This window comes from Sphaeramia orbicularis, chromosome 6 (assembly GCF_902148855.1).
Source record: "Sphaeramia orbicularis chromosome 6, fSphaOr1.1, whole genome shotgun sequence".
NCBI classification, from domain to species: Eukaryota; Metazoa; Chordata; class Actinopteri; order Kurtiformes; family Apogonidae; genus Sphaeramia; species Sphaeramia orbicularis.
This window is the reverse complement of record NC_043962.1, coordinates 52387622-52411829: the sequence shown is the minus strand read 5'-3', so window position 1 is coordinate 52411829 and position 24208 is coordinate 52387622. Positions and strand designations below refer to the sequence as shown.

General features: G+C 38.3%; 1 long non-coding RNA gene across 1 annotated transcript; it reads left to right on the top strand.

Moving 5' to 3' along the window:
* The first annotated feature begins 1236 nt into the window (after positions 1-1236).
* On the top strand, positions 1237-22489 carry LOC115421162 (uncharacterized). The gene is made up of 3 exons (XR_003935640.1): positions 1237-1330; positions 8788-8793; positions 22463-22489. It is a non-coding gene; the product is annotated as an uncharacterized LOC115421162 (long non-coding RNA).
* The last annotated feature ends 1719 nt before the right edge of the window (positions 22490-24208 follow it).

Genomic DNA, 24208 nt, shown 5'->3' with positions numbered 1-24208 from the left:
TGAACTGCCTTTCTTAGGGTTGGGCCTCTACATGGGTCCCCAACTGTCAAGGGAAAATGAATAATAGTATGCCATTTTTCAAGTTAAAGTAGAATACAGATCTGTGGTACATTTTAGCCTAACCTTGACATGTAGAGAAAAGAACTCAATCATAAAACAGACAGAACAGAAACAATGTGAAAGCCAAAACACGATGAAATGGATCCAGAAGACCTAAACATGACAAGGTGAAAATATTAATGGTGTAACAAGAAAGAAATTTCATAAAAGACGAAAAAATAAACTGATGGGACATAATGAGACAAAACAAGCCTAATATTTAACACTGTAACCACAGAAAGAGTCAATAATCCAGAAAAAAATAATCTGCTATTTTTCAGCTGTTCTTTACAAAACAGATGTAAAATTGTAAAAAGACAAAACATGATGTAAGAGACACAAAATGAAAATATAACAGATGTAACAGAGTGAAGATTAAGTGGGAGAGAAAAATGAAGCAAAAGACAAGAAAACTGCACACTCAAAACCACTGTAAAATATGCAAAAAGATGAAATGTCCTGGAAGACAACACAATGAAATTATGTAAAAGACACAACACACTAAAAGACACAAGGGATAAATGACCTGCATGAAACAATGAAATGATATAATGAAATGATGTAAAAGATACAAGACGAAAACAACATAAAAGATTAAACAACAAAAATGTCTTGGAAGATGCACCATGATGAAATGGGGAAAAGATGCAATAAGACGAAAATGCAGTAAAAGTCATAACCAAAGGACATAAAAGAACTCCGTAGAAGACAGTACAAGATAAAGATGTTAAAGATGCTACAACTGCATGTAAATTAATGTGAAACAGATATTTTAGTATTCTCACTGACATTACATATCAAGGCTAGAGGTGATTCCTGATGTTACATTTATATTTGGCATTCCAATGGACCAGCAAAGTGCTTTTAATTCTATAACAATGAGGGAGAAATCAGTAAAAATGTAGATATTATGGAAATTCATGGTGGATTTTTGTAAATTTGGGTCTTGGAGAAATCTAAAAGTGAATTTTGGGGGGTCTCAAGATATGAACAGCTGTTTACATCCAGATTGTTAATTTTAGTCGTTTTATTTTTTGTAAATCCTTACCACCAGTGTTGCATTTATATATCTTACCTTTAGACATCGTATCATAAACCCTGCATAATGTCACCTCTGCTTGTGCCAGGACAGTACTAATGCTGCCTTCAGTGCTATGGGAATTATGGTAAACTAGTTACGAACTTGAAAATTGCACGAATGCTCCCTCATGTTATATTTTCCACTGGAGAAGTGGAAAAAATTTTGTTACACGAGCTGCTGAGATGAAAATAACCTTTGAACTTTTCAACATGGTGAAGAGCAACGAGGGATTCATAACAAATGATAAAAAATGACTTTATTAATGTTCTGCTGCTGTTAGCTGATGATTTTATACATTTATAGCATACATAATCTGCAAAACAAAAAAAATTACAAAAACAGTGCTGTAGCAGATGAACTTTCACATCCAAAACTCTTTTACCCAAGTAGCAGGTCATTATAAATCGTGTTCCAGCCATTTTTCATTTCGCTATAACAACAAAAGCACTTTCATACTTTCAGATTCCCTAGTGTAAAGGAACATCCCCCAGATAGCGCATATGAAGGCAGCATTAGACCAGTCTGCTGGAACAAGGATCTCCACATCCACCAGTAGAATGATTGATCTGGTTAACTTTTGTTCATTATTAAAAAAAAAACCCTCTGGTAAATCTTTGTGGTGGAGCAGTAGTGAAGCAACACTGCATCTACTGTTTGTTAGAGATGAGTCAGAGTCATACAAGGAGAGTTAGCACATGAGGAAGAGACTTTGAGCTGTGTGGAATTTGAGATGTTTGTTACAGTAGTGAATGGAGACACCACATGAAACGCTAGGATTTGTCACAATGACACGCTCTTTAATGATGTTACCCTTAAATTACAACACGATTAACTGAATCTTTCACTTAGCATCCTCTGTGTTTTTTACTTACCTTTGTACCGAGTACATCGGCAGAATCTTGGAAACTACAGTCAACCAGGATTTTTGACTTTTCTTTATTTGTGACTTGGTAACATTTCACTACTTTTATTTTTGGAGGAGGTTTACTTGTAGACCAGTGATAATGTACAATACATATAAAAATACCAACTTTACTTCACCAAAAAAAAAAAAAAAGAATGTATTGCAGTCAATTCTCTTTTAATTCCACATCATTTACACATCTGGTGTTTATCAGTTTAACAGATAATTTTCAAAGTCAATAAACTGTCTGTTTGTTGTAAAAGGCCACGCACACTCCTGGTTTCAATCTTACCTTACTGGTCGGTCCTTCAGTGTGTCCTGGCTAGGGCACACATCAGCAGTTCACCGCCTCACCACGGGGGTCCCCCAAGGCTCTGTGTTGGGCCCCCTCCTTTTTGCCATATACACCACCTCACTCGGTCAGATCATCCACTCACACGGCTTCTCATATCATTGCTATGCTGATGATACCCAGCTCTATCTGTCATTCCCACCTGATGACTCCACAGTCTCAGTGCGGATCTCAGATTGTCTCTCTGACATATCTGCATGGATGAAAGCCCATCACCTTCAGCTGAACCTGTCCAAAACTGAACTGCTGGTCTTCCCAGCTAAGCCAACCATACAGCTGGACATCTCCATCACTATTGACTCCATACCTCTGGCTCCTACCAGTGTAGTACGTAACTTGGGAGTCATGATTGATAATCAGTTGACCTTCACGGATCACGTTGCCTCTGTCACCCGATCATGCCGTTTCACTCTGTTCAACCTAAGAAAGATCAGGCCATACCTAACCGAACAGGCCACACAGCTCCTGGTGCAGACTATGGTTATCTCCCGTCTTGACTACTGCAATGCTCGTCTAACGGGCCTCCCAGCTTGTGTTGTCAAACCACTACAGATGGTCCAGAATGCAGCAGCGCGTCTGGTCTTCAATCAGCCTAAAAGGGCACATGTCACCCCCTTACTCATTGAGTTACACTGGCTACCCATAGCTGCCCGCATCAAATTCAAATCTTTAATCCTAGCCTACAAAATTCTCCGTGGGTCTGCTCCTGTCTACTTAGGTGCACTAATAAAAGCTTATGTCGCCCCACGACCACTCCGCTCGTCTGGGGAACGTAGTCTGGTGGTCCCCAGACCTTGTGCAAGACAATCCAGGCTCTTTTCATGGGTCGTTCCACGTTGGTGGAACGCTCTACCAAGTGCTACAAGAACAGAGTCATCCCTGCCTATCTTCAAGAAGCTCCTGAAGACCCAGCTCTTCCGAGAGCACCTCCTGTCCTAGCACTTTCAAACATTCCATTTTAAATATTCTAATAAGGTTTTTCCCAGGACAACCACAGATTCTTTCACGATTATCTCTGGACCTGCTGCGGTGGTCCGGCCTCTTCCCTGCCCTCATCATCACCACTCACTTATCCTCAACCGCCTCCATGTGTCTCCCCCTACTCCCCCCTTCTCCCCCTCTCCCCCAGTCCCTATCTCTATCGCTCTCTCTTTTTCCCCTTCTCTACTCTCTCTCTTTAACCCCAACTGGTCAAGGCAGACGGCCATCCTCCAGGAGTCTGGGTCTGCTCGAGGTTTCTGCCTGTTAAAGGGAAGTTTTTCCTCGCCACTGTCACCAGTCACAAGTGTTTGCTCCAGGAGGATTCTGTTGGGTTTCTGTAGAATTGACTTAGAGTCTGGTTTTGACCAACTCTATATATAAAATGTCAAGAGATAACTTTTTTGTGATCTGGCGCTATATAAATAAAATTTGATTGATTGAGTGATTTAATTGGTTTTCCCCTGTAAGTCGCTTTGGAAAAAAGCGTCTGCCAAATGCGTAAACATAAACATAAACATAAAACTGTTGAAGCATTAGACTGTGAAATACAGGGTGGGGAAGCAAAATTTACAATATTTTGAGGCAGGGATTGAAAGACAGTGTATGACCAATTAGTTTATTGAAAGTCATGAGAATTTATTTGCCACAAGAAAATTTACATAATAGAAAATGTTTTCATTCTATGTGTCCTCCTTTCTCAATAACTGCCTTCACACGCTTCCCGAAACTTGCGCAAGTGTTCCTCAAATATTCAGGTGACAACTTCTCCCATTCTTCTTTAATAGTATCTTCCAGACTTTCTCGTAATAGTTTTGCTCATAGTCATTCTCTTCTTTACATTATAAACAGTCTTTATGGACACTCCAATTATTTTTGAAATCTCCTTTGGTGTGACGAGTGCATACAGCAAACCACACACTCTTTGTCGTTTGCTTTCCTGATTACTCATATGGGCAAAAGTTTCTGAAAAGGTATGGATAATAGTGTTAGGTATGATTATGACATCAATATATGTTTGGTTTCAAAACAATTGACGTAGTGCCTGCTGAGAAAAAACAACTAAATGTTCATTGTAAATTTTGCTTCCCCACCCTGTACATAAATGTGATTTGTAAATATGTAGACTTCACAACTGAAAGTCCTAGAGGTGACATCACCATATAACTGTTGGAACTGGTCTGAGTCTAAAGATGTCTCTGCAGCTTCACCGTGACCAGACCGGATGCATTTCCACCTCACCTCTTGATGATTTAGGTAAAATACGTTGAGTCTCATGTTCAGCCCTGCGATGAACTGGCGACTTGTCCAGGGTGTACCCCACCTTCGCCCCTATGTAGCTGGGATAGGCTTCAAGCGACCCCCGTGACCCTAGTGAGGATAAAGCGGGTTCAGAAAATGAATGAATGAATGAACATTGAGTCTCTAGATGTTTTGATGTGGATGATGTTTGTCACTGAGTTCTTCCAGTTTGTTGAGATAAGTGACCTATCATGATGCTGATTGGACAAAAGAATGACGAGAATCTTTATTTGTCAGTATATTTTACATGTGAACATGCAACACACACCAAAAATGATCTAGCCAAACATGGCTAGTGGGCAGTGGACCAATGCCTAGGGAGCAAATGGGGGGTTAAATACCTTGGTCAAGGGCTCATCAGCAAACAAAATACAGGTGTGTCTTAGGTTGGTCACAATAAAAGGACACTGAAATGTATAGGGTTTTTTTAAACTTTTTTTTTAGCTTGAAGAAAGACATCTATCAAACAAAAGGGTTTTCAATCACAGTCCTGTATGCAACAGATGAGCAGTAGGAAACCAATCAGTCTACTGGATGGTGCAAAGAACTTCTTTGTATCTTCACGTATCTACATATATCTATATAGATTAGGGTAACCAAACATCCTCTTTTGCCCGGACATGTCCTTTTTCCCGCCCTATCCAGAACGTCCGGGTGTTTTTTATAAATTAGCGAAAATGTCCTGTCATCATTGTTTTTCACAGGACAAACTCTTTAAAAGCTTATGTATAGGCACAAGTGCCATTTCAATGACCATAACTCTGTCACTGTCCATGCAGTCGGAAAAGTTCCAAATCCCACTGGAAGAAAGACTGCGCTTTCCAGTGATATACAGGACAATACTGTAGTGAAAGGCACTAATCCATAGCAGACTGTGGATGTGAGGATGGATGGACCTGTCCATAGATGCACCATAGGATCACAGAGTTTGGCCTTTGTTTTAGAACATTTTTTCTGGGTTTTTCTGCAGTCTTTTTTATTTTCTTTCATTCCAAACATGTTAAGTTTGACAATTAAACACCACCCAACAGATTCAAGGATGGAGGAAATACATTTAAATCCAAGTAAGTAGTGAAGATTATTTACTGTTGCTGTTTCACGCTCCACTTTGCTGCATCACTCCTGCATACATACATACATACATACTACTACTACTATTACTACTACACATTATCAATATAAGACTACTTATTTGTGAATATTATTCTGCTGATTTCAAACTGTCATGTGGAATGTTACTTTTATTATTATGTATTCTTTTTTTTTTTTTTTTTTTACTGAAGTAGCATTGCTTGTATTGTGACTCTTGACCCTAGTGTTATATTTATTACATTTGCTATTCTTCTGCTGTTGTCAAGAGTTCTTTGAAATTAATAATGGATTAGATTTCTAAAGCACTTTTCATTATTGATCCATTATTAATTCAACCTCACATTCACATCCTGGTGGTGGTAAACTATGTTTGTAGCCTAAGCTGCCCAGGGGCAGACTGACCAGTGTGAGTGACACTGGAGGTAAGGTGGGCGAGGTCTTGCCCAAGGAGACAACGGCACGTGACTGGGAAAGAGCGTGATTTGAACCACCAACCCTTCAGTTATTGGACGACCCACTCTACCTCCTGAGCCATGGCCGCCTTAAATCTGATTAATCTTCACCCTGATTTTTCTGATCCAATCTTTCATTTTTAGGATGTCTTCTGCTGAACTGCCATCAACAGTAATGCAGGTTTGTGTGTTGGCTTGGATGACCAGTATGCAAGTCTACAAGCACTGTAGAGATGGAAAAGAGACAGAAGTCAGCAAAGGAAGGCAACAGTGCACTGTCTACAAGAGAAGCACTCCTTGGAAGTGTCTGCAGTGCAATGGAGGCCTGTGTTTGCATTTGGAAGGGACTGCTTAATGGAGTTCAACCAATGCCAAAAAACAGGTGGAGGGATTTAGAAAATAGAGACCTAAAACAAAAACTACTGGGCCAAAATTCAAATACTTGTTAAACACCTAAATCTTTTATTGATGTACCTTGACGAAACCTGTATAAATTAAATTCCGTTTATTGTTTTTGTCTGTTATTCTGCCTTGCTAAGACACTTAAAACACACAGAGCAAAACACAAGGGTTAGCAAAACCTTATCTTGCCAGATCTTGAAAGCTGAAGTAGTCCTAAAAAAGGACACAAGTATTTACACACAGCAGCTTTTACACTTCCACAGCTAGAATAAAAAAATAATTCCAAGTAGCCTGTTTCACTGAAATATTTTCTCCAGGTTTATAGATGCTTTGCACAGAATACTCTGGTACTTATGTAGTGTGTGATCATTTAAGTATCTTTAGGCAGAGCCATATCAAATATGGTCACCCTAATATAGATATACCAAGAATTCCATCCATCCATCTGAAATTTACATCCAACTCATTTCTCAGACACTATTCACTGGGTGCTTTTTCAATTTGACATACGTTCTTTACCACAAGGAAAGGTACAGTGCACAGTTTGATGGCGGAATTTAAATTTTTGTTGTTACAAATTTTTGAAAAGTTTTTCAAAAGATTAAAAGTTAAGACTCAAAATGAATTCCTGGGTAGGCAGGGTATCAGTGAGCAGGAGGAACAAAGTGTTGTGCATCCGGGCAGGGGTATTAGTAAACTCTGTTTACTTTTTCATTTGTTTTTACACATTTGGAGGCAGCAATGTCACAGAATCCATCTTTATATACAGTCTACGGTCTGTGCAGAAATAGACTTCTACTGCAGTGAAAGCATAATGTTATCATTAGGGGTCTAATTTCAGTAACCTGAAAAACTGCAATCTAAGAATATGTGGTTTTATTGTTTTTTTTTTTCCAATTTCCACATTTTCCTATGTACTATATTTTCTGTACGGTGGGGGGGGCATGATAAATGAATTACACTGCTGATTGACCTAAAGCTAAGATCGAACAGTAAAGACAGGGCAGCATCAACCATGACATTTTTCCTGTTTCTTCTCTAGTCTGCAGAATCAAAACCCGTAATTAAAAGCTTTGACAATTTGAACACAGACTCGTAGTTCCCTGATAACATTCCTGTAACGCCTGAAACATAAAGTAAGAGTTCGGTTCAGTTCAGACATGCAAAGACAAATCAGGAGGGGAGGGTTTTTTATTACTGTGGTGAAGACTACATATGATGCAGTATGCAGAGACTGTCTCAGTTTTGTTAGTAAAACACCATTACCCCAGAAACACTCCCTTTTCTGAAGATCTGTTGAGTTTTTGTTTTTTTGTTTTTTTTTTTTAACAAAGTCATGTTAATGCTCTGCATGATCCTTCACCTGAGGGGCGTGTTCTATGGCAGGAGATTTTGTCATTTTCTTATACCCCTTAAAAATAAATAAATAAATAAATACATTTTTAGTATTTCCTGTGTGTTGCTCTTGAGTATTATGTATGGGGTGTTTATTACTGAGACAGAAAGAAAGAAAGAAAGAAAGAAAGAAAGAAAGAAAGAAAGAAAGAAAGAAAGAAAGAAAGAAAGAAAGAAAGAAAGAAAGAAAGAAAGAAAGAAAGAAAGAAAGAAAGAAAGAAAGAAAGAAAGAAAGAAAGAAAGAAAGAAAGAAAGAAAGAAAGAAAGAAAGAAAGAAAGAAAGAAAGAAAGAAAGAAAGAATGTAAAAAGTAAAAAAAAAAAAAAAAGAGAGAGAGAGAGTAAGTAAGACATGACCCAGGTTTTCTATCCACAATGGAATGTAAAATGCTCCCCCATCCGAGGACGAGCAGAAACATTTACCAGGGCAGCCTTTCGGATCCAGCTGGCACACATGCCCACTCTTTGAAAGTGTGATAACTCACCACCCACATTCCTGACGAGAGGGAGGAGGCAGAGACGGAGAACACACCAATTCATTTTTATGGAATGTCATTATGGAGTAGACCTTTTATTACAGGCTGTGACCCAGTCAACAGGAGCAATCCTGTTCAGACAGACAGAGAGACAGGCAGACTGATAGACAGGCAGACAGATAGACAAGCAGGAAGACATTCAGACATAGAGACAGATATATAGACAAAGAGAGACAGATAGACAGGCAGACATAAGCTGGGTGTCCATTACACTCAGAAATGTGCAAAATGTAAATTGTGTAATAGAAAACTGGTAATGGAAACATCGAAATGCCACAAAAACTGTCAAAGGTTGCAAAAAAAAGTTTTTATGCTCTCATGAGGTGGTTTTTGAGACATTTCGATATAGAAGTGTAGCAGAAAAGTGTAATGGAAACACATTTTGCACATTTTCACACATCTGTGCGCGGTAGTTTTGCTCACGCCAAACATCTTACCTATTCCCCTGTACTCAGAACAGGTAATCGCTAGTTTGTATATGGGAATAGCCACTGGCTTTTGTGTAGGAACAGCTTCCAGAGGGCATGGCAAGTCTGGTGCCATGAGAGGTTCAGTAACATCGCACAGTTCATTAAATGTTGCCTGTGTCATTTCAAAATTCTGGATCCACAACTCGTTGGTGAATTCCTGATGTACAAGTCTCGCCCTTCTTCTTTAGTTTAAGACAGTCACTGCAATAGCAGTAAATGCAACCAACACTACAGTGCCAACACCGTGGACGTTTGGCATGAAACTCAGTGTGTCCATCTTCCTTACATGAGCGTCTCGCGGGAACTATACAGTATTTTACAAGAATCACGACATGTTGCAAGATTGGACACTCTTCAATAGAAACACCTACAAGTGGCAATTGTTCTTTGTCAAAATTGTAGAAATATCACTTTTATTTTGCGGAAAACTGTAATGGAAACCCAGCTATAGAGACAGACATACAGACAAGGAGAGACAGATAGACAGGCAGACATAAAGACATATACAGTGCTGTGAAAGTATTTTCCCCCTTCCTGATTTCTTAAATTTTGCATAACCTATTTGTCACATTTTCAGATAATCAAAAAAATCATAATATTAAGCAATGATGACCTGAGTAAATAAAAGTGGAGTTTTGCATGATGATTTTTTTTATTTTTTATTAAGGGAATAAAGATATGTAAACCTACCTGGCCCTATGTGAAAAAGTAATGGCCTACCATTGTTACATCTCAATTGAACTATGATTAAAGGTGCCCTGCCACACGTCATTACTTTTGGTGGTAGTGTCTGAAGTTCTGCCAAGGGATGCCGGAAGACTCAGCTCGATTTGCACCAGTTATCATGAATTTTCAACATGCTAATCAGCTTGACTCTGATTGGCTCACATTGGTTTTGTATGGCAGGGCATCTTTAACCCAATTTCTTCACGTCACTATTCACATCCAGGTCTGAATACTGCCAGTTGAATCAGAAAATAACTTAAATAGAACATGTCTGACAAAGTGAAGTAGGATAAAAGGTCTTGAAAAGCAACACATCATGCTATGATCTAAAGAAATTCAAGAACAGATGAGAAACAAAGTCATTGACAACTGTCAGTCTGGAAAGGGTTAAAAGCATTTATAAGTCTTTGGAAGCAGGGTGAAAACCATTATCCACAAAAGGAGAAAACTTTGAACAGTGGTGCACCTTCCCAGCAGTGGCCAGATGACCAAAATGACTCCAAAAGCACATTGACAACTCATCTAAATAGTCACAGAAGAACCCAGGACAGCATTTAAAGACCTGTAGGCCACACTTGCCTCAGTTAAGGTCATTGTCTGGAAATTAATTTATTAAATTAACTGATTTAAATTAAAATAAAAATACACAATATGTGTTTTCTGTCATGATATTTAATATGTAAATTTAACCCGTCTATCCTTCAAACATGAAAATTTGTTAATTACTCTATTGTTAAAGTCAGCATGTCCCTGACATGTGTCTTTTCCATTGATATTACGGCCAATGCATTTAGACCAGGGGCCAAGGTAGTGTGGGTAGATCACATGACATTGAAAAATAGAAGTTAAACTATGAATTAAAAAGCACTGTTGTTACTCCGCCTGTCAGGATTTGAACTCCAGTCTACTGCTTGGAAGTCAGCAGTGTCACCCACCAAGGTATCCAGTCTTTGTAATGTGTTTCAGTAGTATTACCTACTGAGCTTGTATTTCCTCAGAAATACAATACAATACAATGCCCTAAATGGCTGATGACATTTTTAAACTACACTAGAATGCAGAGTATACACTGTACTCATGGGCTGTTTCATGTGTAGCTCATTTATTTAAACATTCATGTTTTTGTAAAACTATTTTATGTGATTTCTGTCATCTTCCTGTGAAACAGGTCAGACGGGTCCCTTGCGCCCTCTATTGATGACCCATCACTGCTTCACATTCACATCTGACCTTTCTTTTAGTTTTTTTAGTATGATGGGTGCATATGACCTGTCTCATCTGGTTAAGCAAATGCTCCAGCTCACATAAGAAAACTGCAAATAGCATGCATAAACATGAATATACCTGAGGCATAACTAAATCAAAACAATATAGGAATAAAAACAGAACTAAGGGTCCTGTAGTCCAATGGCATATAAAGACATTAATTGACATTCATTTGACCTTTCAAGGTTACTCAAGGTCAAAGGTCATGGCACTAAATGAAAGCCCATATGTGATTTCCTATCTATTGCCAATAGTAATTATATCAATATCTTCAACTGTTTTGAAGTTGCTGCACTTTGAAATTTTTCCCATTATAAACCAGTGGCAATTTTTAGAATTTCAAAAATTCATAGAAAATTTAAAAAATCAATATTTCTCAATTCTTTGAACACACTTGGTAGACCTTGCCCCAAGGAACCCCTGCTATGAATTTAAATTGATTCTGGCTGACTGTTTTGGAGAAGAAGTTTCTTGAATAATTGTTATCGGACAGGCGGACAGACAACGGACAGACGACAACTGATACCAATAGTCCATCAGACCTTTGGGTCGTTGGACTAAAAACAGTGAACACAGCAAGCAACTTCTCCAAAACCACCCATATGTGGCTTTTAAGAACCAAATTACAGTACAAGTGCTTCTTAAACGAGGCCCAGTTTAACTACAAAAGGTTAATGGTTAACTTGCTTTATTATCTCTGTAGGGGAATTCAGTGTCTATATTTTACCTATCCTAATACACACACAGTACCTAGCATTAGTATTTGCATAAGCACATAGCACACATTCGGAGCAGTGAGCTGCCATTGAAGGCACTCTGGGACCAACTCCAGATCTTCATCAGTACCATGGATAAGGGCACTGACAGGATTAACCTATAAGTACTATTTTCTACAACTATTGCACTTTTTTTCTGTGATCTTCTTGACTTGCCCCTGGGAGCTCTCAGGCCACACCCCCTCAGCTGTGGGTGGAGACAGGACCCAGATCAGCTGCATCTGCTCCAACAATTAAGGTCTTTCAACAAAACATCAACTCTGGAAGATCTCCTCTTGTTTGCCAATGGATTCATACCTGTGTCCACATTAAATCGAAAGGTTCCTGTCTCCTGGTCTGTCCAACGCAGCTTCAGCCACCAGCTTTTCATCAGATATGACCCATTAGGACATTCAGACACCACTGTTATCTTCTTCAACATCATCATCTTCTACAACATTGATTCAATAGTAAAACCCATTTAGTTTGACAAATGACAGTCGTGGTAAACACTTGTTTTTATGTTCAGTTAATGATACATTTTGCTGAAAAAGTCAGTTATTTTCTTCAGTTTTCTCAGTTTTTTTTATCCTTACTTTACAGAAAAGATACTGGAAAATGCAAAATACAGAGGATATTATTATAATACATGGTGATCAGTCACTAAGGAAAGGTTTAATGTAGAGGAAAACTCATTTGGATGTTGCTACCAAAATAGTTCTAGATCTTTAAGGGTTAATATTATCATCGTCATCATTTTCTACTTTTGCCGTATTTCCTTTCATAGACCGGCTCCATGCATGTCCTTCATTCTCACTGAGATCCTTCATCCCTTTCACCTTATAATCACCTACAGGAGATCTTTGTCTCACTGTTTTAAACCTTTCGGCAGTGGTCCCTCCTTTCTGAACTGTATTCCACCCTATCATCGTGTGAAAAGATGAAGAGAGGTGCCAGTGCCTGTACATTTATGGATCATATGGCATCCAGATTCTGGCTTTCATCTTTTAAAGCTGAAACCATGCTGACTAGAGGCCTGCAGAACACGGAAACAATGATTTGGATCACTTCTCTCTGTATTTATTGAAATATAGCATCACTAAAGAAAAGAAAAGGTTCAGTGTCTGAGCTGCTTCAACCTAAAGCCTCCATAACAGGACCCAGAGTTTTACCATATTTGAATGAGGAATGCTTATGTATGTAGGGAAACATACATAAGTCATACCTCTGAAAACCAAAAAAAAAAAAACTCTCCACTGAAAACCCACTGGGCTTTTTCCAAAAAGGTTCTAGAAAGATAGCTCAGTATTGAATGAATCCAGCAGGAGTCACTCTTCCATGTGGACATGTGTTCAATAAATTACAGCTTTGGTCTCAGACTTTACATGGGCTTTTAAAGTGTATAGGAAGTCTTGAGTGGATTTAAAAACAGTGTGGAAGCACCTGTCAAGCAAATGTTGAGTAACCACAGGACTCACAGTTTTATAGAGTAAGACTGTCTGAATTTTCCATCAAAAATACCTAATGTTAAGACAGTTTCACAGAAATAAAGAATAGCTGAGCAGATACAGTAATCAGTGATATGAACTGACAAAACTGTTTATACAATTATTGTACCATACCATACTGTACCATCTTCTTCTGCTTATCCTGGTCCGGGTCGCAGGGGCAGCAGCCTCAGCAGAGAAGCCCACTTCCACCATCTCTTTAGGGGGAAACCCGAAGTGCTCCTAGGCCAGCCAAGAGATATAATCCCTCCAGCGTGTCCTGGATTGGCCCCAAGGTCTCCTTACAGTTGGACATGCCAAAAACACCTGCCCAGGGAGGCAACCTCAACTGGTTCCTCTCCACGTGGAGGAGCAGTGGGTCTCCTCTGAGTCCCTCCTGGATGTCCAAGCTCCTTACCCTATCTCTAAGGCTGAGCTCAGCCACCCTACAGAGGAAACTCATTTCGGCGACTTGTAGTTGCGACCTTGTTCTTTCAATCACTACCCAGAGCTCATGATCCTAGGTCAGTTATCATAGGACAGAAGGAGAAATGAGAAAAGAAGTTACCTTTAGAGACAGAAGCTCTAAAATGATTAGCTTGTTTTGTTCTGACTTCTCAATTAAGAATTAAAAAATAAGACCAAAAAAAAAAACAAAAAACAAAAAACAAAAAACAAAACAAAACAAAACATCCCCCCCTCTGGTTTTTTGACAAATCGTACCCTGTACATCATTACACTAAAAACTGCCCTGGAAGTTGTGAAACACAACTCATCAGTCGTGTTTTTTTAGTTTGAAGTCCTCATTTACCAAGAATCTATGCAAGTACTCAAGGCAGTATAGTATAAACTTTTTAGAAATGTAGGTATATATCCAATGACTGCAGAACAACTTATATCAAGTGTAGTTTTTTAGGTCACTGGCCATGAGCTATTGTGAAGGTGCTGTGTGCGGCCTTGTCTTTGTTGTCATCTTTATCATCGTTTTCATCATCTTCATCAGCAATTTCTTCAAACATCTTCTCTAATGAAACTACTGGTTGGATTCTTTTGAAATTTTATTTGTAGCTTCCTACCTTATATATAGCTACAGTTTTGAGGTATTTAGATTTTAGAATTTTTGCCTTTACTTATAATGGGCCATATTTTCATGGCTTATAACAAAGAAATGGTTAGACATATCAATATAGTTACTATTGAGCACTAATGGGAAATCATATATGGACTTTCATTTGGAACCATGATCTTTGACCTTGAATGACCTTGAATGGTCAAACTCAAGGTCACCAATATCTAGATTTCAACAATCTTTTCCCAAAAACTAATTGTCAAATTCATTTAAATTTTTTTTATATGAAGCTTCCTTGGAACAATGTCTACAAAGTTTGTTCACAGTTTTGAGATATTTTGATTTCTGATGAATTTTTGAAGTATTACAAATTTGCCTTTACTTATACTGGGCCATATTTTGATGGATTATAACATGGAAATGGTTAAAGATATCAATATAATTATGACTGAGCACTGATATGAAGTCATATATGGACTTTCTTGTAATTAGTTGAGTTATCCTTCAATGAAAGTGCCACCCACTTCTATTGGGAGATTGATCACTTGCATCAAGACCACAGGACTCTAAACATGGAGGTACAACCTGACAACCTCGCAAATTCAACTTATTAACTCTTGAAAGAACATACCAGTGAAATACAAGGACATTGGTCCTATTTATTTCTTTCATACTGACTAAGGTTTTCATTTTGAAGATAAAACCTTTTTTATGAGCTCTGCAGAGGGTAAAAGCTTTCATTATCTCAGTGGTCTGTGTGTTACTCAGCACCTATGGGGAAAACTTCTGTTTCCCAGGAAGCTGTGGCAGGCTCAGACGGCATTACTGTACCGATGCCTGTAAGGACATGACCTTTCACTGCAGATCTGATTCCTGCAACTGCAAATGTAGCTTGTGTAGGAAAACAAAAGGTAGATAAACTACTTTTTGGTTATTTTCTGGAGACACAAGTTAACACATTGCTTTCATTTCAACCATGAATGAACCTGATGACACATTCTCATTACATTCACATAGACCTTAGCAATGGTGTTTTATTGACCTGAACATGCTTCTTATTGGTTTAGTATCCTGGGTACTGGTTACATTTTATGATGGTTCATGAGTTAATGACTTGGACTCACAGCTGCCTCTGTTTGTTTCTGTTACATCCGGTGCTGTGGCCTGAACAACCAAAGCCTTTTACTACTTTATTATGACATCCTTGTCCTGCAATGTTGGATGATCAGATAGTATCTAATCTGTACTGCACTGTAGTGTTCTGACCGCTGCCAAACTGACTACTTCTCATTACAATGTTCCGTTTTCCTGCCATTGTCAACCACACTTTCTTTTTTTCTGAAAGTTGGAGCCTGGAAAATCTGCAACTAAATTCTCTGGGAGGTAAGCAGGGTTTCATTCAAGGATATCATAGTGTCTTCAATAGAATGACTTCAACAAACTCTTGTGTGGATTTTGTGTAGAATAACAGGTCCACATGGTTTGACATTAAGGAAGACACCCAGAAAGCTTTCTAAATATAATAGTATAAACTGATTTTGGGACAGATTTTTACATACTGTAGGTTTTGGGTTTGAAGTGGGCGTTTAGGAGGTTCAAGGGTCTAACAAAGGGTGGAACTCGGATGTATTATGAATCAATGAATGACATTTTGTGACATCATACTCTGGTACAAAGGTGCTTTTGCATGACATCTCAGTCAGTCTGGTGATAATGCATGGTATAAGCATTTGATTTTAAGTCCACCAACATTTCAATCTTTGTTGTTGTTTTTTTCTGTTACTCCTTATGTAAAACCCAGATGTGGAGGAAACTAAACGGACTGAGCAGAACAAAACGTAATTTCCTGTGATTTGGAAAGGTTAAGACTCTGCTTTGTGTTCATTTTGAAGTCCTAAATTGTCTGTATCTCACTCAAGACAACTTGAGAACCCACCAAAAATGATCCAATGACATAAGAATAAGAAAAAAATTAAAACAATTCTGATTGGCTAGGGGCACCAAAAATTGAATCATTAATCTTCCAATGAGAGCACAGCATCATGTCCTCTGCTCAGTAAAAGTTTTCGAAGCCACATACACTGCCACATATTCAGTTTACCAGGATGTGAACATATTTTCACACATATTTTCAAAGAACAAAAAAAATGTTATAGACGTTGACTTAACAGGACACAGGATGTTAATTTAAACATATATTTTTTTTAATTTGAGAGACATTTTGGCTAAAGATTAATATTGATGCAGTTATTCTACAAGTAACTTTAAGTAGGGTGCTACCCCTGTGCTTCCAATGGACCAGACAACACTGTGCTTTATATGGTCATTTTCATTAATTAAAGACTGATTTTGTTGAGAGTCTTGACTATTTTATCACTGATGTCTGCTGTATCTGATGTCAAGGTACTTTGTTTTGACTGAAAATAAATTCTGTTCAAAGAAATAAAAATATCTAATAATTCACAGAAGAAATTGAGCAGTCAGGAATCTCGCAATCTGTGTGTAACTGTTAAAAAGACCCTAAGTTTGCAGACTGTTGAAAGGACAGACAGACAGACAGACAGACAGACAGACAGACAGACAGGTAGGTAGGTAGTTAGATAGATAGATAGATAGATAGATAGATAGATAGATAGATAGATAGATAGATAGATAGATAGATAGATAGATAGATAGATAGATAGATAGATAGATAGATAGATAGATAGATAGATAGATAGATAGACTGAACAAAAATATAAACGCACCACTTTTGTTTTTGCTCCCATTTTTCATGAGCTGAACTCAAAGATCTAAAACTTTTTCTATGTACACAAAAGGCCTGTTTCTCTCAAATATTGTTCATAAACTTGTCTAAATCTGTGTTAGTGAGCACTTCTCCTTTGTCCTTTGCTGAGATAATCCATCCACCTCACAGGTGTGGCATATCAAGATGCTGATTAGACAGCAGGATTATTGCACAGGTGTGACTTTGGCTGGCCACAATAAAAGGCCACTCTAAAATGTGCAGTTTTACTGTATTGGGTGGTCCAGGGGGGTCAGAAAACCAGTCAGTATTTGGTGTGACCACCATTTTCCTCGCACAGTCTTCTTCATGAATTCTCTGAAACAGCTTTGGAGATGTCTTATGGTAGAGAAATGAACATTCAATTCACAGGCAAAAGCTCTGGTGGAGATTCCTGAAGTCAGCATGCCAATTGCATATTCCCTTAAAACTTGTGACATCTGTGGTATTGTGCTGTGTGATAAAACTGCACATTTTGGAGTGGCCTTTTATTGTGGCCAGCCTAAGGCACACCTGTGCAAAAATCCTGCTGTCTAATCAGCATCTTGATATGCCACACCTGTGAGGTGGATGGATTATCTCAGCAAAGAAGAAGTGTTCACTAACACAAATTTAGACAGATTTGTGAACAATATTTGAGAGAAATAAACCTTGTGTGTACACAGAAAAAGTTTTAGATCTTTGAGTTCAATTCATGAAAAATGGGAGCAAAAACAAAAGTGGTGCGTTTATATTTTTGTTCAGTGTAGATAGATAGATAGATAGATAGATAGATAGATAGATAGATAGATAGATAGATAGATAGATAGATAGATAGATAGATAGACTTTGTCTTTCATGAGTGACAGAAATTCCTCTTTGACAGCCTCATATAAAAAATACTTAAGACAAACATTAAAAACAAAAACATTAAAGCAACATTCAAGTGCAATCATGCATACATGACGGTGTGTTCCATCAAACATACATGAAGCCAGGTTGCACACCCATATGGTTTGACGTTTGCGTCTGCGCTCGAGCCTGATAAGTCTTTTTTTTTTTTTTTTTTTTACATCTGCTTTTAATGAGGGGTTCCACTGCTGTGCCAGCCGAAGCAGAACAGAGCTGTGGAAAAATTATCCACACATGGAAGAGAGTCTTAACTCATGGCATGGAACAACAGTTGAACACTGAACAAGAGTGAGGGTCTGTCGGGGTGGGCAGTCTCTATACAAACACATATTTACCTCATGACCAGTACACATATGTCTTTACTGACAGCATTTACAACATGCAAAGTCATGTTGTGCATACTTCTATCTAAATATGGGTCACATGCTGTTGTGACCTTGGGCAAGACAATTCACCCACCTCACCTCCTTGCCCTTTATGAATGTTTGGTGGTGGTTGGAGGGCCTGTTTGACATGGAAGGGCAGCCACACTTCCATCTGCTGTGGCTACAGATGTCATGTGTGTCTGTGGAGTGAATGAATAATGGATCCAATGTAAAGCACTTTGAATACCATGCAAAGTGCTATATAAATCCAATCCATTAGAAATATTTTTCATGGTTAGAGTAAAATTATAAATTAATGAAAAGCCCCAGTGTCACACCTACAAACAGTAGTCAATATTGGAGCTAAACTTCAATATTTACATTTTATGATAATAGTATTTATGTGCAAAATTCTGGTCATAGGCTGTTTTTTTTTTTTTTTTTTAAAGAAAGCTTCAATCATTTTATGCTGCATTCTTATTGGTTGAACAGTAAGTTGTAACAGTTGCACTGTGAAATAGTCATGATAAATAAATTTTGTCTTTGGCCAAGACTGTGCTGACAGTTGTCTTCTGTTTTGAGACTGATGAGCCTCTGAATGGCTCATCAGTCCTCATGCCTAAAGTTAACCAATCTAATCAGTGAAGGCATCAAATACTAGCCAATTAGAGCCAGAGTAGGTGGGTCATGGCTTCACCATCCTCGGAGAAAAAAGGAGCAATTTGGCTCAGGTACTACTGAGCAGGGGGGGATTTTGAAGTCAGTATACGCAATGCTGACTGAAAAATAAATAGGTATATGCCATATACCACTGTATACCCTGGACTACACCACTCCATCCATCCATCCATCCATCCATCCATCTATGAGTGTTATAGGTGAGAGGACAATCAAAATTCATATAAACACATGATCATCTGTGAATGCTACATATTGAACCTTTAAATGGATCAAACTTGAATGCTAGAGAGCAAAATACAGTACCTCCTTAAAGTACAGAAAGACATACTAGTCTGCAGTGAACTGTGCAGAAAATTATTTTGGTTGAAAGACCTGATCATAATTCATCTCCTTGGCCAGTGGTCATCTAGTACTCTAAATGACCCACCAGACCTTCTTCAGATGTAGACTCCAAGTGGAGAGAAAATTCCTTGAATGTATAAACATATTAAAAACCTAACATTGTTATGAAAAATCTCCATTCACAATGTCAATAGACTTTTATATAAATGAGGATTTGTGATTGAGTAAATGTCAAATATTGCTTATTAGTTATTTTATGGCTTTTTAGTGTAACCTAGTAACTACAATTTCAGTGAAGCTGTCTGTCAGACTTTCAGTTTCATTTTACTTAGTAAACACATTTTTTGTACTCTGCTATCAAATAAGCTGTCAGTCACATGTGACAGTCAAAGCCTTGTACAACATGCATCAAGCTTCCACTCAACCAGAGGTCTCATTAATGGAAGAAAACATATCAGGGAGCATATTTTAATGGGAGCCAGAGCATTTGGAGCAGCATCTACTGACAGTATTATACTTAAAGATATCTACACATTGGCTTCATGTCGGAGTTGATGTTCTTGCCCCTTGGTTGAAGTTTTGCTGCTTTGTACATTCTGTATTTGATCCTCTTGCTTTCACACTTGAATGTTGCTGTTAACGTCCATGTGTTTCATCTCCTCACACTTGACATTGCCTGGTTGATAGATGGGCATATGTTTGACATCAGCATACTGTTCATTCACCTCATTTTAACATTCCATATTCTATCACTGTTTCGTCCTTTTTTGTTTTGACAACAATAGCCTTGAAAAAGTTCAAACTATCCTCAAAGTCTTTTCACAATATAAATGAAATGGATCAAGGATTGGTTTAATCCGGACCCAGGCCACCTCTTTTGGACTTAAGACCAGCTGTTTGGTCCACACTGTGGTCCAAGGGAGGTTTCATGCTTATAATGAAAACAACATGAATCATTAGTTCCGTCATCTCTTTCTCATCTGTAAATGAGGTCAGATAATAGCTGATAATAGCAGCAAGTACCAGACTTTAATGTATAAGGCGTTATCTGTAATTAACCCTCAAAGACCCAAAAGCAACTCATCTAAAATGTTTAATAACTTTTGAACCTAATTCTATCAATACATGTAAATAATTCAGGTAAAATGCAGTTTCTCAGCTTTTCAACAACATCACATGTATTTTTCAGATGCATCCATAGTCCCTTTAGTTAGCATGGAAACACCATCACCTCCTGCAACATTGGTTCAACAATAAAACTCATGTAGTCTAATAAATGACAGTGGTGGAAGATTCTTGCTTTTATGTAGAATATTACATATTACATATTTTGCTGAAAATGTCATGTTTTTTTTTAAGAAATTTAAAAAAAGAAAGAAAGAAAGAAAAAAATGTCATGTTCCTTTTCAGTTTTCTCTTTATTGATATAAACTTTGAATTTACTCTGAGCTTTTATGAACACCGACATGGTCAGTAAATGAAATGTAGGAAAATACCTGATTTTTACTGCAATAATATCATAATATATGGTGATAAATCACTAATATAAAATCATTAATCAATCATTAATCAATGATTAAATGTAGAGAAACATTAATTTGAAAGTTACCAAGAAAATTGTTCTAGGTCTTTATGGGTTAAGTTGTAACAATTCAATGAGTGTTCCCCCAATTCCTTTTCATAGTTTTCTACACCTACTCTTTGTATCTTTGTCTTGAAATGCCTCTACCCAGTAGGGGGCAGTCCCAAAGTTGGCTAGGGTCAAATGGGGAGAACTGGGATCAAGCCAAAACCATGTAGTGTAGAGGAAACGTCACAGAGTGGTTTTGAAGCTCCTCATCTCATACTGCTGTCCTTGTGACAAAAGTCCTTCTCAACTTGTTCCCATTAACCTTTTGCATGCACTTCTCCCTCCTCACTCCACTCATCATCCTCCCATAACTCCCTCCATATAGTAGAAAATAAATAAATGCTTCTGTACTGTAGCTAGATAAGAGTTCCTCCCCAGGGTTTTGGCACACACCAGAGCCACAGTTTAAGAGCCTGTAAACGTCTGAGGCAGGAATGTGAGGCTGCCTTGTATGGTTATAAAATTGACTGCTAGTTCTTTTTTTATTCTCCCTCACATTTTTTTTCTTTTTTCTTCTTTGTAAGGATTGAGCCTGGTTTTGATGTACTTTAGCAGAGAAAGAGGAGGGTGCTAAAGATGAAGTGGATTTCTTAACACTCCCATCACAGCTTAGTGAGGAGAGTCAGATGAAAATAGGATATAGAGGATACAGCTGTCCTTAAAATCAGATAAACCTTTCACTGCCAGTATGTGAAAGGTCTGATTAGATGATAATAGATCACATTCTTTCTGTTTGCAGTATCTTGAGCTGATAACTCTCTTACAAGTCACATTCACTGACTCAAAAATGCATTTACAGCCTTAACACTTCTGGGTTTTTCCAGATCTGGGAGTGGTTTGTAGAAACTGATCTCATAAATCTAAGACAAACTCTTACAAATATCTCTTTGCCTTCCACTTTACTCATTTGTTAGTTAAGACTAATAAAGCAGGTGTCTTGATTATAATCTAAGTGGAAACATTTATACATAAGTTGGGGGGGGCGCTATTATTTTTCCAACTAGATTGCTAACAAATCCTGCAGATATAGGAGCGCAGCCTGGTCTATATGTTTTAGTTCTCTATAGCTCATGCAGACTTTGTCAGTCTGCTTTGTGGCTGTCTCCCCCCTCACCTTGCCACACCTCATCCGCCACAAGCAGTTCTACCTGTTGCTCCCAGCTGTGCCTTATCAGCTGACCACTATATAAACAGCTCTGGTCCACTTGCTCATTGCCAGATTGTCTCTGTGGTATGCCTGACTCTCCAGCATTTGTTTTTTTGGCAGCCATCATTAAATACTTGCCTGTCTGACAATAGCAACAATGCAATATTCATGCAAAAGCAGAATTACTCCTAAGCAAGACATCCTGCAGCCAAAATAAAACTCCAAAATCCAAGCAAATGCTGAAAGTGGCAAATGAGGGAGATTTGGATCGTGCAAGACGATGGGTCTCTTTGGACTTCTGTGCTGTTTTCTAACAAATTCAGGATGCTTTCACTCTTACCTTATTTTTTCTACACGTGTGGAAGTTTGAGTCTAATTTGCATCACAATATAGTCTTCTGCATCGATGCAGTAGATCAATAACAGTCTGCAGCATACATAGAAATACTATATATATGTACTATCATATACTCTTTTCAGATATGAGTATACAATATGTTACGATACCATACACAATACTGATGTTTTGCTCTGTAGTGCCATGTAATGTTCTCTGTCTATTTGCTCAGCCAAATTATCAGTCCTGAGATGGACATTCAAATGCAGAATTAGACTGATACAGTTGGAATCTCAGCTGGGAGAACGAGCTTTTTTCACCAGCGTCACTGTAATAAACAGATTCACACAGACACCTTTTGGTTTCAGACAGGCTGCTGGCTAAGGGACTAGTTTTGTGTGCTTCTGGTGTCAGAGGCTGTTGGTTCTGGGTCTGGTTCTGTTTTGTGTGTATTGTAAAATGGAATTTGTGTAATTAGTTCCTTTTCATTGCTGTACAACAGCAATGTGTGGTGAGCTTCATGGCTGATTAGGCACTAACTATGAATTCAAAAGAGTATCTTATTCACCATTTGATCGGCAACAGTTAACAGGTTGTTTCATATCTCATATCAGCATTTTTTTTTACACGTACATATGAGACATATTTCATTTCAGGTCAAAATTAAATTTACTTTCAAATTATGTTGGATATGTAATCTTCCATTTTGAGATGACTCCATAAAGATGCAAACATCCACTGGCAACCAAAATCAGTTACTGATATAAAAAGTTAAATACCTGTTGATCCACTAATCCTCTCAATACATGTAAATAATTGGTGTACAATGCAGTTTGTCTGTCACATCCCTGTCTGTTCTGTTCTCTTTCTCTCTGTCACACCTCCTCATCTCTCTGAGCCACACCTCCTAATTACTTAACTCCATCCACCTGTGTGCCCCAGCTGCAGCCCATTTAGCTGGGGCCTATATATTCACTTCCTCTGCTCCTTGTCCTTTGCCAGATTGTTTCAGCCTCTGTGTGTTACTCTTCAGTGCTTTTCTTCTGTCTGACCCACCTGCCTGGATTCCCTACCTGCCTGCCCGTCTTCTGCCCTGGTAACGACCGGCCTTCGCCTGACCATGTCTCTCCATCTTAGCCCTGGATGTTTGACGCGCCTTCTGTCCCTGACCACATCTTCAGCCTTCGCCCTTCTGGTCCCGTTTGGATTCCTCAGCTCCCAACCCACTGCCTGCCTCTGACCCACCTGCTGCCTGTCCCCTGTCTGTTGCAAGTTTGTTTGTTAATAAAGCTGTTAAAGACTTTACTCTGTGGTACTGCTTGTGGGTCCTCCATTGTACTTGTGTCATTGTCATCTTTTCATAGTCATTAGATATGACCCATTTGGATGGAGGGGTTCTGTAGTGAACACGAAAACACCGTCATTTTCTACAACATTGACTCACCAGTGACACCCATGGAGTTTGACAAATGACAGTGGAAATATTCAGTAAATGATATATTTTATGGAAAAACTTTTTTTTTTTTTTTTCCCCTGTTTCCTCAGTTTTTGATGTAACCCTCAACTTTAATTTGAGATTTTACAAACATGTACATGATCAATGAATTAAATATTAAAATTACCTAATTGTCATTGAAAAAAAAATACAGAGCATAATATTAGAATAA